This window comes from Carassius carassius, chromosome 36 (assembly GCF_963082965.1).
Source record: "Carassius carassius chromosome 36, fCarCar2.1, whole genome shotgun sequence".
Taxonomy (NCBI): domain Eukaryota; kingdom Metazoa; phylum Chordata; class Actinopteri; order Cypriniformes; family Cyprinidae; genus Carassius; species Carassius carassius.
Genome location: NC_081790.1, coordinates 25,600,836 through 25,618,583, shown reverse-complemented (window position 1 = coordinate 25,618,583; position 17,748 = coordinate 25,600,836). Strand labels below are relative to the sequence as shown.

Genomic DNA, 17,748 nt, shown 5'->3' with positions numbered 1-17,748 from the left:
TTATAAATCATCATCGTTTTAATTGATGATTTAAATGAGCAAAAACGACGACTTTATTCAGCATTGTCTTCTCTTCTGTGTCTGTTGTGAGAGAGAGTTCAAAACAAAGCAGTCTGGATATCCGGTTCGCGAACGAATCATTCAGTTCACCAAATCGAACAGTATCTTTTTAAACGGTTCGCATCTCTAATACGCATTAATCCACAAATAACTTAAGCTGTTAACTTTTTTAATGTGGCTGACACTCCCTCTGAGTTCAAACAAACCAATATCCCGGAGTAATGCATGCACTCAAACAGTACACTGACTGAACTGCTGTGAAGAGAGAACTGAAGATGAACACCGAGCCGAGCCAGATAACGAACAATAGACTGACTCGTTCACGAGTCAAGAACCGGTTGCATCGGTTTTCGGATAACCAGTAATTCTTTCAGACAGTTCGATTCAATAAACCGGTTGAAGAAAACGGTTCACCAGTTCTTTTGCGCTCGACGTAATGGTGTCATTTGCGATGATTGCCCTTGATTCAAGCCTTCGGTTTACCCGCGCTCATAACACTAGCACGGAATCAGTTCAAAATCAATCACCAAAAGAATCAGTTCGGTTCAGGCGCTCTGTGTGTCAGTCTGCTTCACACTGAATCGCACATGCGCAGTATCATCAGCTCCTCGATTCTTCTTATCTGGCTCGGCTCGGTGTTCATCTTCAGTTCTCTCTTCACAACAGTTCAGTCAGTGTACTGTTTGAGTACATGAATTACTCCTGGATATTGGTTTGTTTGAACTCAGAGGGAGTGTCAGCCACATTAAAAAAGTTAACAGCTTAAGTCTTTTTTGGATTAAATTTTGCTATCTGGGTAAATTAACCCTTTAAGCAGCTGAAACACTGATTGAGCGATTGCATGAGACAGGATACGGATTGTAAAGTTGTAATCTTTTTTTTAACTTACCTTTGGATGTTTTGTTATGTTTACTTTGTGTTGAAACTGGTATTAATGTGGAGGAGATTATCAGATCACGTGTGCCTCGCGCTGCCGCATCTGTTGATCTGAGGTGCTACAATCTGTCACTCGACATTAAACAGCGCCAAAATTGCATTTATTGTTTGAATACTGCAATACAATGGACATAAATTGAAATCTGAGACTTTATTTCATATTAAATGTACAATCCCGCAATGCTTATTGCAATTTATTGATTTATTTTTAATTTATTTTATTTTATTCAAAAAATCATAATAGGGGCACTTTAAGACAAAGACAAAGACCAAATAGGATATTTGCCGAGACAAGCATTTTGATGTAATTTTGTCCGTATTTGTTCATCTAAGCACAAAAAGAAAGAGAAGTCAATTCAGTCTTTGTGCACTGCTGTGTGTGCGTGCTTCGGATGCTCGCCCTGGGCCATTGGGCAGTCCTGTTTATCTAGCCCTGACAGGTGAGTTTATATGAGAATTCATGCACTTGCAGTAATGTGTAGATGGACATTGTGAGAAAATGTGGACAGTGTAAAAATAAAGGTTACGTTTTATACTACACAGGTCTTTTGATTTTTTGATTGACATTTGATCGATGTATCAATCCATATCAATATGAAATATATAAAAAACAGCAGTTTGTAGCTATTGTTTTCAACTCTGTTGTAATGACAAATGACACAGTTACGGAGATACAGTTGGTTGACCCTCAGTCTGATTCTGGAGGTATCTATTTGACTGGAACCAGTGGTTCTCAGTCCCTCTGGTCCCGCTGTGATTCAAACAGAATAGCAATGTGGGTGACTTTGATATTTTCATAGCAGAAAAGGTTGTCTGAGCTGTGCCAAACAATGGCACGTGTGGTGCAGACAAAGCAGGTTGTCTGGATGTAGCAGCATTATAAGTTAAAATCCTGTATGGCACTATGCCAAGGTCACAGGGTCAAATATACTGTTAAATGTATTTTTTGAAAGTACACTTTGCTAATTTTCTAAACTGTTTTGGATTAAAGCATCTGCAAAATGAATAATGATAATGTGAAGTTGGCAAAGAGAATCAAAGAAAAGAAAGAAAAAAGAATATAGTCATTAGGCGTTTCATTAAGAATGTTACAGCAGGTCTTTCTGGCCCTCAGATCTGATCAGATAAGAGCCCTTTTCCAGTTGTGTGATGTCAAAACTCCAACTGTTTTATTGTCTATATCACTCTGCAGTATTATAGTATAGATTTTTTTAGGCGAGAATGTAGTTGTTTAGACTTCAAATACGCAGTTTGTTAATAAAGATAACATCTATTTGAAAATTTGTTTCAGCGTTGTTGGAGATGTGAGCTCCAAGGCGTCAGCAGCTGTACAGCGCTCATCAACCCAACGAGAACAGCCTAACCTCAGCCAGATCTTCTGGAATTTGCTGCTGGCTCTGATGTATTTAGTGGTTAAACATGAGATAATTTGTTTTTGGAAAATCTGACTAACTGGCAGTCTTTGGTCTTGTTAATCTATTCTTTATTTCTGAGCAGATAGTTTTGGCTGATAAGTCTTATAATTAAATTTTTAAAGTTAATATTGTGTTAAGGAAGGCTGTTTTTTTTTCACACAATGAAAGCCACTAGTGACTAAAACAGCTTAGTTACAAACATTATTCAAAATACATTTTCATGCATTGTGCAAAATAAAGTAAGTCAATCAGGTTTGAAACAACACGAGGGTGAGTAAATGATGACAAAATTATTTATTTCTTTTTGGTGAACTATCCCTTTAAAGTTTTTATTTAAATATTTTTGAATAAATTAAATGATAATCTAAGCAAGAAACTAAAACTACCAGCAGGTGGCAGCAAATGGCTTTATGAGTCGATTTGTTCAAATGGCTGATTCATTCAGGAATGAAGTAAATGGCTCTGTTTATGAATGGGCTACTGAATCATTGGTTCACACAATTCATTCAAAACATGGATTCATTCAGAAACTAAACAATGCTGTGTTGCTTGGAGACACAATAATTCTGCTGTGGTTTTTTTAGGGAATTTTTTGTTGAAAATATAGAACTATATTAACTTATTTGCTGAACTGTTGTATAAAATCACATGTGCAGTCATGTTATTCATGACAAAATCAGCACTCCTGTGATATTGCTCTTGCTGCTGGTGTGATATCGCTTATGATATAAATATGAAACAAAAACTAATGCAGTATTAGATGCACATAATCACACTCATTTATTCCATCTTTCTCATAATAGGCCTACTCTCTTCTACATAATATAATGAGCTTTCAATACAATAATAAAATAAGCTTTAAATGAAACTCATCTTTAATTGAATTGTAAGCTCTTAATTAAGTTGAAGCAGTTAAGGCAGCAAGAAAATATTGTGTTTTGTTTCGGTAAATTACTACATAGGGGCTCATACAGTATGTATAGGAATTGTGCTTGCATCTTTTTGCTTTAAGCAAAAAAAAGAAAAGCATCAAATATTCCTCCTGGTGCTAAACTCGAATAAAAACCCTTAATTTGTGTAAATGTCAAGGCAGTTTGCTCTCAAAGGTCATTTTCACTGATGCTTCCTACAGCACACTGTTAAAGTATTTTATTTATTATTATTATGTGCGTGTGTGTGTGTGTGTGTGTGTGTGTGTGTGTGTGTGTGTGTGTGTGTGTGTGTGTGCGCGTGGTGTTCTCTGCCTTCGCATCTGGCCTTGGATCTTGTCAAGGATGTATACAGAGGGCATTTGTTGGCAGAGTATACTTTGGCAGCATAAATGAGTGTGCTCATGCAACATCGGATTGTTAAATCAAATTCGACACAGTGCTCAAAGAAACGCATTAAGCTTGAAGGGCCAGCTCATCACTTGTTAGTAGAAGATTTATGATGATAGTTTATTATGATACTCAATGGGAGTGAAAATTAAAAAGTTGTTCTGTGGTTCACAAGATAAGCAAGGTAAGCAATGCTAATGGGGTCTAGGTCATTGTTAAATGCTCTAAAATTAGGGAAAGGACACTTAAAAACTAAACTTTTAAAACTTATGCCTGACCCATACATTAAACATTTAGGCCCGGTTTCACAAAAGGGGTTTATCTTAAGCCAGGACTATGCCTTAGTTAAATTAAGATATTTAAGCAACACAGAACAATGACACTGACGTATTTTAAGATATTTCTGAGCAAGATGTTTTCAGACTCAGAGCTCAAACATGCATTTTAGTCTGGGACTAGCCTGTCTGTGAAACCGGGGGTTAATCTATCAACTGCCAAGAAATGATGAAGTGATATTTCACAAAAACGAAATCAAAACAGATACACATGATTTAAATTCTATTTTTTGATCCAGCTATGAACCAGAATGTATTTGCTATCAAATCACTCACTTGCCATTATAACAAAATAAATATATCTCACTAGAAAGATAATGTCTCTAAACGTTGGGTTGACTAGATGTTTCTTTGTCAGACTTGCACCAGACATTTCCTGGACAGCACTATATGAATATGATATGAATCTGTCATTCCTTGAAGAGTGGCATTCTTGATTCATTGAGCAGGGCACTACAAGGGTCAGGGATGAGTTTAGACAGATTAAGTCACAACTTGGATGACAAACAATATATATTTTTAAATACAATAAAATAATTTTAAAAATGATAAAAATACTCCAAAGCACATTGCTTTGATTTTAAATTTGGTATGGCACCAGCTGCATCTGAGAGAGACTTTTTATTATTTTTATTATTTAATTCACTGTGCTGTATTTGAGAAATGTCAGCTAAACAATGACAACAACCCTCCTCCATTTTTCCGCAATGGAGCTAAAGCTGCTAGGAGAAGATTCCAGTGAATGAAAGCCATGAATAAGCTCACTGAGATTACTTCATGTAAATTAAGTCCTCCTACTCATCCCTGCAGGCTTGAGCACTTACTTGGCAATATTCTCTAGAAGGCTGTTTTACCTGTCATAACAACATGTGTGCCACACAAAGCCCCTTCATCAATTAGAGGTGTGATTATGTTAAGCCATGCATGAGTTTTGTTTATTCTTCCCGCACACGAGGAGAAGTCATCCAGGCTGGGCCTGAATGCTGCTTACATCACGTTCTGTCTTCCTGGCAAGCTTAATAAAGTTTCGAGGCCTGCGGCGATGGCTGTGCTTTAAGGAGTTGGTTATATGCCCACAGAGACAGTGAATATTCCCAGTCTAATCAACTGTGAAAAAGCAACATTTACAAAGCCTCCTGTGAAAAAAAACAAAAAGATATTACAAACAAATTTGACAGAGTTAAAGAATTGTTTGCTCTTTTGAATGACTGTTTGTGTAAATTCTGTTTGAAATGAATAATTAAACCCTGAATGAAAATTCTGTCATCATTTAATCACCCTCGCATTTTTCTTCTATGGAACAAAAACACGAACACTACTGGTATATGCATGACTACTCGTTTCTGCTAGTCAGTTACTTGTAAAACAATACCTGATTATAGACTGACACGCAACCTCACAACTAGAATATCTGTGACTTTGATGTTGAAAAATGTGCATGCTATTACATATCAGTACACTTTAATATATATATATATATATATATATACATAGAAGAAGTATTAAATGAGCAAGAATGTGTTATGGCCACAAATAAATTGAGCAAAAATTCAATACCAGGACTTGAGCTCTTCCAGAATTATTATTATTATATATTTATTTATTTATTTATTATTATTATTATTATTATCAATTAAGCTGAATGACTCAATGACATAATCATAAAGATAAACAAGCAGGAATGTGTTTTGGCAACATATCAGTTGAGTTAGAAATTTAGTAACAGTCACTTGTTTCATTACTGAATGAATCTGTGGTTTTAAATGAATTATTTATGAGGATCGAAGTCCCATACTGTTGCATTGTTACAGAACACTTGGCTTCTGCTTGACAAATGACAGTAATGAGATAAATTGTCAGATAGTATATTTTTTACAAACAATTATATTGTAATTTTTTTTTTAATTGTACATTTTTTAAATCTATAGGTCTTTATGCATGAAAATAGTCATCATAAATGGGGTTTCCACAGTATCATGGCATCAACCATGAATATCCCTGTTAAAACCTATTATTTTATATACAGTTCTATGCAAAAGTATTAGGCCACTAGTATTTTCACCAACAAAAAAGTCAGTTATTTCTATCCAAGACACTTCAAGAAACCTACCTGCAAAGCTACCAGAAAAACAATGCACAAGTGCACCTAGGATAAAAGCTTTTTTAACTCATTGTGTGGTCACACCAAATATTGATTTTAGTGAAGTTAATAGAAGTTAATTAATAAAATCTATTTATGGCATTATTTTTGATGGCATCCTCACTTTACCGCATTTTTACACAAGTGCCTAAAACTGTGCACAGTACTGTAGCTTTGCAGGTTTCTTGAAGGGTTTTGGAGACATTCCCACAGTTCTTCTGGATTAAGTCTGTCTCAGTTTGTTCTGTTTCTTCATGTTATTCCAGACAGACTGATGATGATGAGATCAGATCTCTGTGTGAAGCACTGGCTGCTGTCAGACTCCTTGTGCAAACCAAAATCTCACTGGATTATTACATTTAATGGCAAAAATAATATTTGGAAATGTAAACTTATAATTACTACTGACACACTACAGCAAAACATAGAAATAATTGACTTAAAACCATTTTTATTGGTGAAAATACTAGTGGCCTAAGACTTTTGCGCAGTACTATATGAGATATAAAGAGCAATGGCTGGTAAACTTCTCCTTTCTTCAGCTCCACAGAATGTAGAAAGTCATACAAGTTTTTCTATAACAATGCATAGGTGAGTAAATAATGATAGAATTTTCAGTTTTGGGGTAAACTATTCCTTTAAAGTATGATACTGACTGGTTGCTGACGTAGCAAGTCAAAAAACTGCTACTGAGCTCAACCGGAGATCTTATTTATATGCTCCAGGTGTTTTTGGTATGTTTGGATGGCAAATTCAGTCAGCAAACAGCTTGGGCTGCATTTAACAAATGCTGACATTGGGGAAAAGATCCAGAGTATGTTGAGCTATGATTTAGAAGCTGATGTCCATTTTTCATGTCATTCCATGAAAAATTAGTGTTCCTCTCTGATTGTAATGTTCCTAGATAGTGCTTGATGAGAAACCAATGAGCACCACAACAGCTTTCACATGGTTGTAAATAGGTCAGCATGACTTAGCCTCAAGGAAACAGACGGCCTACATTTTAAGGTTGGAAGAAGATACTCTAAAAGGCTTTCGAAAGAATGTGAAAAATGAGGAGGCCAACAGGTCAAAGGCTGCCAATGCCATGTGCAAAAAGAGTGCACTCAACAGTCCTCTAAACAGCAAGCCTTAAGGACAAATGAATGCTAAGAGAGCGCGGCAGCAAATTTCATGCCACAAGAGATGCCTGGGCCATTTGTCGCTTTGAAAGTAAAAAGGAACAGGGCAAATTATGGACACATTTTTTCAGTGTAGCATGACATCAGTCATCCTTCATCTTTAACTCATCAGCTTTCCAAAGGCCCATTAAGCATATATTTTTTTATTGGTAATTTATACCTGCTGTACTGATATAACATGTCAGAGCTCCTAATTTGTGTTTCTAACAGATGAGACCACATACTGCCTTTTCTACCAGTCATCATTCTCTTAAGAACATTTCTGGAAGCACGGAGCATCTGTCAGTGCCCTATAACCACTGATTTGTACATTTCTCTGTCTGTTCTCCCCTGTGGTTTCTAGAGAAATGCACTTCATTTCAAGTTGCTTTGCTTTGAGGGCTTGACATTGATGTTTTCTGACACTTTTATTTTAAGTCATTTTCACTTTTTAAGCATTGTGCCACGCATGGAAGCAGAATTCATTCCGGTTTCCTCTGTTCTAACAAAGTGATTGGGGGAAATACAATTAAATAACATGGTGAAACGTGGCCCATCGGTTATTATTCATAACTGATATGCATGAAACCAATTTTGGGTGATAAAGGGCACACAAAGGCTGTGGACAACAATAGGAAGTTAAAGCTTTGGACCAAAGACTTTTGAATTTCTTTTCAAAGATCCAGTTGAGTGTTCTGGGTGGGAGGCTTTATCCAACCAAAAGCTTGCTTTATTTATTTATTTATTTATTCATTTATTTATCAGTTTATTGAGTGAATCATTCCATTGTATTTATTGCTAAAGGGCTGGTAACGTTTACCAAAGTGGAAGCTGAATTGATTATGTCTCAATGGAAACAAAAGGCTGAATTTACATTTCTGGTTTTGTGCCTGAAAGGTGTCCTGCAGAACTATTTCCTTTTTAATTAGCATTAGCGGTGGTGTTCGAACATTGACTCCATAACAATTTGTAGGCAATGTTTTTGATAATTTGGTAGTTTTTACAACAGGGAGTTCAACATTACAAGCTACTTTTTCACAAACTCTGGCAGAAGAAGATGAGAGATGATGTACCCTTTGAAAACAGTGTGCATTTACTTAAAAAAAAGTATTATTTTTTAAATATATAGCTGAGTTTACCCTGCAGAGGAAGGTAAGTCTTGTATATTATTAAACGAAACAGAATTATTTCTTATTGTAGATATTATTGCACAAAACTGAAAATCATGAAAGAAGAAATGTAGGACAGGGACGATTTTCAATGCATCAGTTGTGGGGGTGGAACAGTAAATAGATATCACGGTTCAGTACGTACCTCGGTTCAGGCGTGACGGTTAGATGTGATTTCGGTACAACGGGAGAAAAACATCTGCTGTGCTGGTTTTCTTTTCATTTATTTTGAACAGACAGTAGTGTAAATTAAAAAAAAATCCACCTAGATGTAAAAATACTAAATATTATTACATTATATTAAATATATATATAATCTGCAGTATACCTATACATACAATAAATAAATTATTGAAATATATTTGATTTAGTTTATAGATAAACAAGGGAAAAAACAGTGGAACATGTGCAGTGGTTGCCTATATATGCTGATTTTCAGTTCATTTTTGTGACAGGCTTAATTTGTTTACAGAAAGGAAACTCAAATGGCAGAGAGCGGCATGCTACACTCGCCGGCTACTTTATTAGGTACACCTGTTCAATTGCTTGGTATCACAAATTGCTAATCTGCCAACCACATGCCAACTCAATGCATTTAGGCATCTAGATATGGTGAAGATGACAAATCAACCATCAGAATTATATTTAAATACATGCATTTGGCAGATGCTTTTATCCAAAGCGACTTAGAGTGCATTCAGGCTATACATTTATTTTTACCAGTATGAATGGGGAAGAAAGGGGATTTAAGTGACTTTGAACATGAAATGGTTGTTGGTGCAAGACGGGCTGGTCTGAGTATTTCAAAAACTGCAGCTACTGTCAGCTAAGAACATGAAACAGAGACTACAATTAGCACAGGCTCACCAAAATTTGACAAAAGAAGTTTTGAAAAACATTGCCTGGTCTGATGAGTCTTGATTTCTGCTGTAACATTCAGATGGTAGGGTCAGAATTTGGCATAAAGTACATGAAAGCATGGATCCATCCTGTCTTGTCTCAGCAGTTCAGGCTGGTTGTGGTGTAATGGTGTGGGGAATATTTTCTTGGAACATGAAACCCATCTTCTGGACCATGTCACAAAGCTCAAATCATCTCAGACTGGTTTCTTGAACATGACAATGAATTCACTTTACTCAAATTGATTCCACAGTCACCAGATCTCAATCCAATAGATCAACTTTGGGATGTGGTGGAACAGGAGATTCACATCAAGGATGTGCAGCTGACAAATCTGCAGCAATTGCGTTATGCTAGCATGTCAATATGGATCTATGCGATGAAGAATTAAGGCAGTTCTGAAGGCGAAAGGGGGTCCAACCCGGTACTAGTAAGGTGTACCTTATAAAGTGGCCAGTGAGTGTATTTTGTTTTCTTTTTTTGATAAAAAATTTTTTTCATTGTGAGTGTACACAAATAAAAGCAGACTTTTATACAGTAATGCATTATTAATAAGACAATAAGTGTTTAAAGTTGATTCTGCTGGTATAAGGAAACCACAATTGTGACCACAGGCACGCACACACACACACACACACACAAAACACATCAGTTCCAGCGTTGCTAACTAGACAGCGCAGTTGGTACTTTATCCAAATAAAACAGAGTGAACCAAACATCAGCATGCCGGCCTCTGTCACCATTAGAACTGAAGTGCAAAGGTATTCAAATACCTTAAATCACAAAGTATACTCCTTTGCTAGTCTGTGAGAGATGCATTCACGGTGCATCCCAAACAGGATATATTGCCCTCCGAAGGGCATTTTGGAGTGAAAACCATCATGGCAGCCATATTGAAGGGTCATTCCAAACCCATTTGTTTAAAACTTGCCACTTCAAAGGGGCCTTTGGAATGAAGGATTATGGGAGCCAGAAGTGTCCATCAGTTGTGCACCTTGGGCTCCCATGATATTTTGCGCAGTTTCTTTTCATGATGATGGCGCCTCCATGTGAGCATGTGATGATGACAAAGAAGGGCACTTTAAGAAAAATTTGGTCCTTTACACCCTTAAACCCTTCGAAGCTCTCACTCCGGAGGGTAAACCCTTTGAAGGGAATAGGGCATAGGTATGTGCCCTTCTGAATGCAGGGATAGAGTCAGCACATGGTCACTGTCTAGTGGACTTTGTTTTCAAGTGTTCAATTCACAGCATTCACTCTTCTTCTGCTGGCGGCCAGTTATCAAACAGCATTACATTGCTAAGGGTGCCCCCTTCTGGATTGGGGGTTAATTGCCTGTATTCATTGTAAGGCCTCAATGCAACAAACCAAGATGTTCGTACCATGACGGTTTGGTACAAATACATGTATTGTTCTCAGTGTTGTGCCTGAACGAGTTCATTGAACGATAGTTCATGAACTCGTTCATATTTTGGGCGAACGTGAACTGAACGTGCTGTATTACTGCCTGATGAACGTTACTGTGAACTCGTTCATTCTGGTGTCTGTGAACGGCACGCTCTCTCAGGTTAACTTCGTTCAATAGGGTGCCAGATTTCTATAGAGCCTTCCAGGCGAAAACCCGGCTAAAACACACCGTAAACGGGTCTTAATATGTAGCGGAAAAACACCCAATCTGGCAACACCAACCACCAGTGTCGCACCGCCGTCCGCCGCATGCGTGACGCGTCATCAAAAAAAAAAAACAGCAAACGACAGCAGCGTGTAGCAAGAAGGCGTATGATCATTTAAAATAATTTTATGATGTTTATGACAAGGTCGGTGAGAATGGGAGACAAAGCATTAAAGCAATAATGGGGAAATGCTGTCCCCTCAATGCTAATGTAAACCCTGGTTGGATAAGGATTCAAAATTGGATATGAAGATGAAATCTGACGCATAGCTTCATTGTTAAAACTGATAAAATAATTGCTGTCTGTGATTCTATACTATGAACTGAACTAGTTCATTTTAAAATTTGTGAATTGAACTTTGAACTAGTTCATGTAGAAAGTGACCTTTCCCAACACTGATTGTTCCACCCCTAATCAGTTGTTTATTGGATTTTGAGATGTGTATGTTGCACTCAAAAGTCGAGGCAGATAAATGCAGGGTGGAGACTAAGGCTTCGCTGACATGACATGGATGTAGTGAAAACAGAAAAGATTTCCTTTGCATTTTTAAAAAGTTTCACGCATACACAAAAACATTTTCAAAACAATTAGCATTTACACATATCCACAGGCCAGTAGTTGATGTTGTAACCTTGTTAGTAAACAGTATCTGTAGGGAAGTGATGGTTATATGATGCATATGATGCATCTTTGCTGTTGGTTGTAATATGGGTGAAGTAAATCCAAACTTTCCTGAAGAAGCGTTAGCAAACTCTTGAGTAGCAACTACAGTACCATGTAGCCACCATTGTTGTGTATTTTGTTTGCGCTTGCCTCTAAAATCAACACGTACTGTGCAAGTCTACATACCCAACACGTAATATGCACACACATGACATCACCATTTTCAAAGATTCCTGTATGGGTTTTAACATGGAAATGATAAGGGTGGTGTTTTCAAAAACTTGCACTATGAAACCCATTTTCAAACATATGCATTTTCAGGGGTCCAGATTGATTTTGCCTGCCCTTTTGCTCACTCTGCCCACATAGCAAATGTCTTCTGGCCCAGATCCAGGCCACACAATCACTTTTCCTTCAGCCCAAGTGCAGCAAAGAACGACGGTCCTGAAGTGGCCCAGAATTGGACTAAAGACAAGGGCCACACATGGGCCATAACCGGCCCGAATCTCAGCTAGTTAATCACCCTTAACTGGCCCTGAACTGGGCCAAAACAGGTTTTATTATTGGTGCCAATTCTTAGCCTTAAGTAAACCAGAATCCCCAAATATGAGCCACACCTGAGCCTTGTATTGCCCAGACCCAACCCAGACAGCAAGCAATTTTAGCCCAGATCCGGCCCACATGGATTTCATGCAGGCCAGATGTGGGCCGGATCTGGGCCGAAACTGCTTGCTGTCTGGAAATGTACGCACAAACAATGCCAATAAAGTACATTAAACTGCATAGAAAATCAGACAAATCAACCAAAAAGAGTGAGTGTATAAAGCATAATCTATAAGAGAAACGTAATAGATAGACACATGTAGCTTAATCATAAGAATTTATTACAGATGTAACAAAGAGCAGTACCACAGTAATCCAAATGACGATGCATTTCAATTGCAGTCCTCTCTGGCAGAATATATTAGTAGTGCGAGGAGCAGGGCATTATTTAAGTTGTTAAACACTGAAAATATTATTCCAATCCACTCCGTCAGGGTACACGTTTCTCATTCAAAACACGCATCACCGGAAACACGGCATGTCACAATCTCTGACGAAACCATCGAGAGCCAATGGGCGTTTGTTATTGCTGCCGTAAAACTTGTTGTAAAACATTTTAACGGCACCTTTTTAAATTGTTACTATAGTTTTAAATTTGGTTTGAATTTTAATTTCAAACCTTCCATGCAGTTTGAATTTGGATCTGTTCCTCACACCAAATATCACATGGATACAGAGGATTTTAATAAAAATAAAATACTTTCATGATCATTTTATTTTAATGCTTGTGCATGACAGAATACTAATAAAAATGATGTGCCCCCAGTCTCAATTATAGATCAGTGTGTGCCCCATGGTAAACCAAATAAATGTTACATGGTAATGGTTAAATTCTCTCTCTCTCTCTCTCTCTCTCTCTCTCTCTCTCTCTCTCTCTCTCTCTCTCTCTCTTCATGTAAGGATTCTTTGTACCAATAATAATAATATAAAATGTAATAAAAATTACTGTATAATTAAGTGCAGTTTAATGCACTTGACTGATTTGCTTAATTTTGAAATAATAATGTTTCATTCTGTTTTGACTTGCCATTTCTACTACATTTTAACAATACTATACACTTCATTAAAATTCATGTGATCATTTAACCACTATCATGATATATTTTATTCATCTTGTTTATCATGGGTCACATAATATGCTGCCAGATCTTAGCCTGATTTGGGCCACATATCACTGGACTGATCTGGGCCACACTCCTCCCACCAACAATCGGCCCTCATATTGTTTGCCTGATCCACGCCGTGCCGTCATTGCCACACATGGCCCAGCTCTGGCTGAAAAGGTACATGCCATTGCCAACAGGAAGCCAGCAGTGCCAGCTTGAGGCCACATTTGGGCCAAGTCCTTTTGCTATGTGGGTGGATAGGTAAAGTTCTTGAATGTACCGATGATTCGCTCAGCAGTCTGGACTACCTTCTGTAGTCTTCTGAGTTCAGATTTGGTAGCTGAGCTGAACCAGCCAGTTATTGAAGTGCAGAGGATGGATTCAATAGCCGCTTTTCCACTGTCGTGCCAGTGCAAGCCAGTTCTTTAAATGGGTCGGGCCGGGCTAATAGCCTCGGAACTGTAGCACAGAGGCCAAAATAGCGCTGTGTTTCTACCGCCAGGCCAGAAGCTCCGATGTGCTTCACTAAAAACCGCCCTTTACATGCCTCTCAGAAACAAAGTCAGGCAAACCCATCATTTCACCAACAAAGAGAAGTTATAAGAAAACTAATAAGAAATAAATCACTGGAGAATGCGTGATTACACACGAACATGATAAAAGCATCCGTTTGTTTGCATGTTTGTTAAAAATTTAAATCCAAAAGCATCGATGTTTTACTATAATAAGTGATACATTGATCATAATGAATTAATTTATCAGGATAAAAAATTAGTCAGAATCAGAATCAGAATGAGCTTTATTGCCAGGTATGTTTACACATACGAGGAATTTGTTTTCGTGACAGAAGCTCCGCAGTACAACAGAATGACAGCGACAGAACATAAAACACATAATAAAAGAATATAAAAATACAAAAAATACAAATAAGTAGATAAGGAATGACAATATACAAATTGACAATTGTAGGCAGGTATATTACAAAAATGCAGTTATGTATGTACATGTATATTATGTGCAAAATTTAAGTGTATACTAAGTATGTGTGTTAGTCACACAGAAATAAAGCGTTATGAACAGCCTGTTTATTCAGTTGAGTCTGTTTATGTTTATTTGTAGTCACAGTAACCTATATACATCACATTTAGAAAGAATTATCATTTCTATATTTTTATAAAAGCTCCCGAACAAAAAACAAAGGTTACGTGGAGCCGAGATTAGACTTATGACAGATAAAATCTTTTACTAAATAAATAAATGATTTTGATAGAGAATAAGAAACTGACGTCTGATTTCAAGTGGTTGCATTTATACCATGTTTACTATAGTAACGTTAGCATGCATAGTCTTTTGCATCGCTTACAAATATTTCTGCCTTGTATGGTGATTATAATCCACATCGGATCAAGATATTTCAAACACTCGCTGCTGACTGAAAGTGAGTTTTGAGCTCATCTTATTTAAAAAAGTTTTTAATGCTGTTGTTCTAGCTGTTAGCTTTATTGAATGATCTTGTCACGCTGTCTGGTCTCTGTTTCCCTGGGTGTCCACTAGTGATCTCACTTCCCCATAGGCACCTCACCGCAGGCACTACAATTCCCACAAAGCCTTGTCCCTTCATCATAGTAATTGCACTCCTGTTAATTGCACTCAGGTTTCTTCACTTGATAGTCATTACCCTGCCTATATAATACGGTCTTTTCCATTTGTTTTCATGGAGTCCTTTCATTCTGTCACCCAGTTTCCTCGACTCGAGAACTCGAGTTCCTCATCTTCCGAGTTCCTGTTCCTGTTCCCGTTCCTGTTCCTTCCCTGTTTGTTTATTTGTTGGATGGATTTATGGTTTTGACCCCGACTTGTTGATTTCAGATTTGGATTACCCATTAAAACCCACACTGCGTTTGGATCTCTCGTCTCCTGTGTTTCCCTGGGTTCCCGAACGTAACAGAAGGACTCCATCATGTCGAGATCCAGCGGTGTGGGACTTCATTCCCTTTCCCAACCAGTATGGTGGAGCGGAGGGCGAAATATTTAAAATTAACCACCCTCCGCCAAGAGGGCAATGAGGTGGGTGCCATGGCACATGTGTTCTGGACCTTGGTGGAGGGTATGGGATATAATGATGCGGCCCTAAAGGACACTTTCAACTCCGGGCTGGATGACCCAGTTCCTAGAACTGAAATGGAGCAGTTGGACGCTTTTAATTTCTGGGAGTTTGTGTTCTACTTACAACATCGGTCTCCGTGGAATACCCCAGCCACACCTGTCTCTCCCGGTGGGATGACAGATACTAGACCGGGGTCTACAAAGAGGAGGACCGCCAGCCCAGCGCCACTGCACAAGATGGCCGCCAGCCCAGCGCCACGGTGCAAGATGGCCACCAGCCCGGCGCCACAGCACAAGCTGGCCGCCAGCCCAGCGCCACAGCACAAGGTGGCCGCCAGCCCAGCGCCACTGCCCAAGATGGCCGCTGGTCCAGAGTCATGGCACAAGATGACCAGTTGTCCAGCGCCTCTGCACAAGATGACAGCTTCAGTGAACCCTCCAGAGTCGAGTCAGGTTCCCGTTGACCTTCCAGAGTCGAGTCAGGTTTCCGTTGACCTTCCAGAGTCGAGTCAGGTTCCCGTTGACCTTCCAGAGTCGAGTCAGGTTCCCGTTGACCCTCCAGAGTCGAGTCAGGTTCCCGTTGACCCTCCAGAGTCGAGTCAGGTTCCCGTTGACCCTCCAGAGTCGAGTCAGGTCAAGTCACCGTTGACCCTCCAGAGTCAGGGCTAGTCACCGTTGACCTTCCAGAGTAAGGGCTAGTAACCGTTGACCTTCCAGAGTCAGGGCTAGTCACCGTTGACACTCCAGAGTCAAGTCAAGTCACCGGTAATCTTCATGGGCAAAGTCAAGTCACCGGCGTTCTTCATGGACAAAGGCAAGTCACCATTGATATTCATGGGCAAAGTCCAGTCACCAGTGTTCTTCATAGGCAAAGGCAAGTCACCATTGATCTTCATGAGCAGAGTCATGTCACCAATGATCTTCATGGGCAAAGGCAAGTCACCATTGATCTTCATGAACAAATGCAAGTCACCAATGATCTTAAAGAGCAGAGTCAGGTCACCAATGGAATCTTCATGGGCAAGTTCCAGTTCCTAAAACTGAAATGGAGCAGTTGGACGCTTTTAATTTCTGGGAGTTTGTGTTCTACTTACAACATCGGTCTGCGTGGAATACCCCAGCCACACCTGTCTCTCCCGGTGGGATGACCTATTCTAGACCGGGGTCTACAAACAGGAGGACCACCAGCCCAGCGCCACTGCACAATATGGCCGCCAGCCCAGCACCACTGTGCAAGATGGCCACCAGCCCGGCGCCACAGTAAAAGATGGCCACCAGCCCAGCGCCACAGCACAAGATGGCCGCCAGCCCAGCGCCACTGCCCAAGATGGCCGCCGGTCCAGAGTCATGGCACAAGGTGGCCGCCAGCCCAGCGCCTCTGCCCAAGATGGCAGCCACAGTGAACCCTCCAGAGTCGAGTCAGGTTCCCGTTGACCTTCCAGAGTCGAGTCAGGTTCCCGTTAACCCTCCAGAGTTGAGTCAGGTTCCCGTTGACCTTCCAGAGTCGAGTCAGGTTCCCGTTAACCTTCCAGAGTCTAGGCAGGTTCCCGTTGACCCTCCAGAGTCGAGTCAGGTTCCCGTTGACCTTCCAGAGTCGAGTCAGGTTCCCGTTGACCTCCCAGAGTCGAGTCAGGTTCCCGTTGACCTTCCAGAGTCGAGTCAGGTTCCCGTTGACCTTCCAGAGTCGAGTCAGGTTCCCGGTGACCTTCCAGAGTTGAGTCAGGTTCCCGTTGACCCTCCAGAGTCAAGTCAGATTCCCGTTGACCCTCCAGAGTCGAGTCAGGTTCCCGTTGACCCTCCAGAGTCGACCCTCCAGAGTCGAGTCAGGTTCCCGTTGACCCTCCAGAGTCGAGTCAGGTTCCCAGGGCTAGACCAGGTCTAGTCACCGTTGACCTTCCAGAGTCAGGGCTAGTCACCGTTGACATTCCAGAGTCAAGTCAAGTCACCGGTAATCTTCATGGGCAAAGTCAAGTCACCGGCGTTCTTCATGGGCAAAGGCAAGTCACCATTGATATTCATGGGCAAAGTCCAGTCACCAGTGTTCTTCAAAGGCAAAGGCAAGTCACCATTGATCTTCATGAGCAGAGTCATGTCACCAATGATCTTCATGGGCAAAGGCAAGTCACCATTGATCTTCATGAACAAATGCAAGTAACCAATGAT

General features: G+C 39.7%; 1 long non-coding RNA gene across 1 annotated transcript in view; it reads right to left on the bottom strand.

Moving 5' to 3' along the window:
* Positions 1–267: 267 nt before the first annotated feature.
* The window catches only part of LOC132116798 (uncharacterized), a 107,082-nt gene continuing 89,601 nt past the window's right edge, over positions 268–17,748 (bottom strand). Inside the window, exon 2 of the long non-coding RNA XR_009425698.1 lies at positions 268–557. This is a non-coding gene — a long non-coding RNA (uncharacterized LOC132116798). The remainder of the gene's footprint in view (positions 558–17,748) is intronic.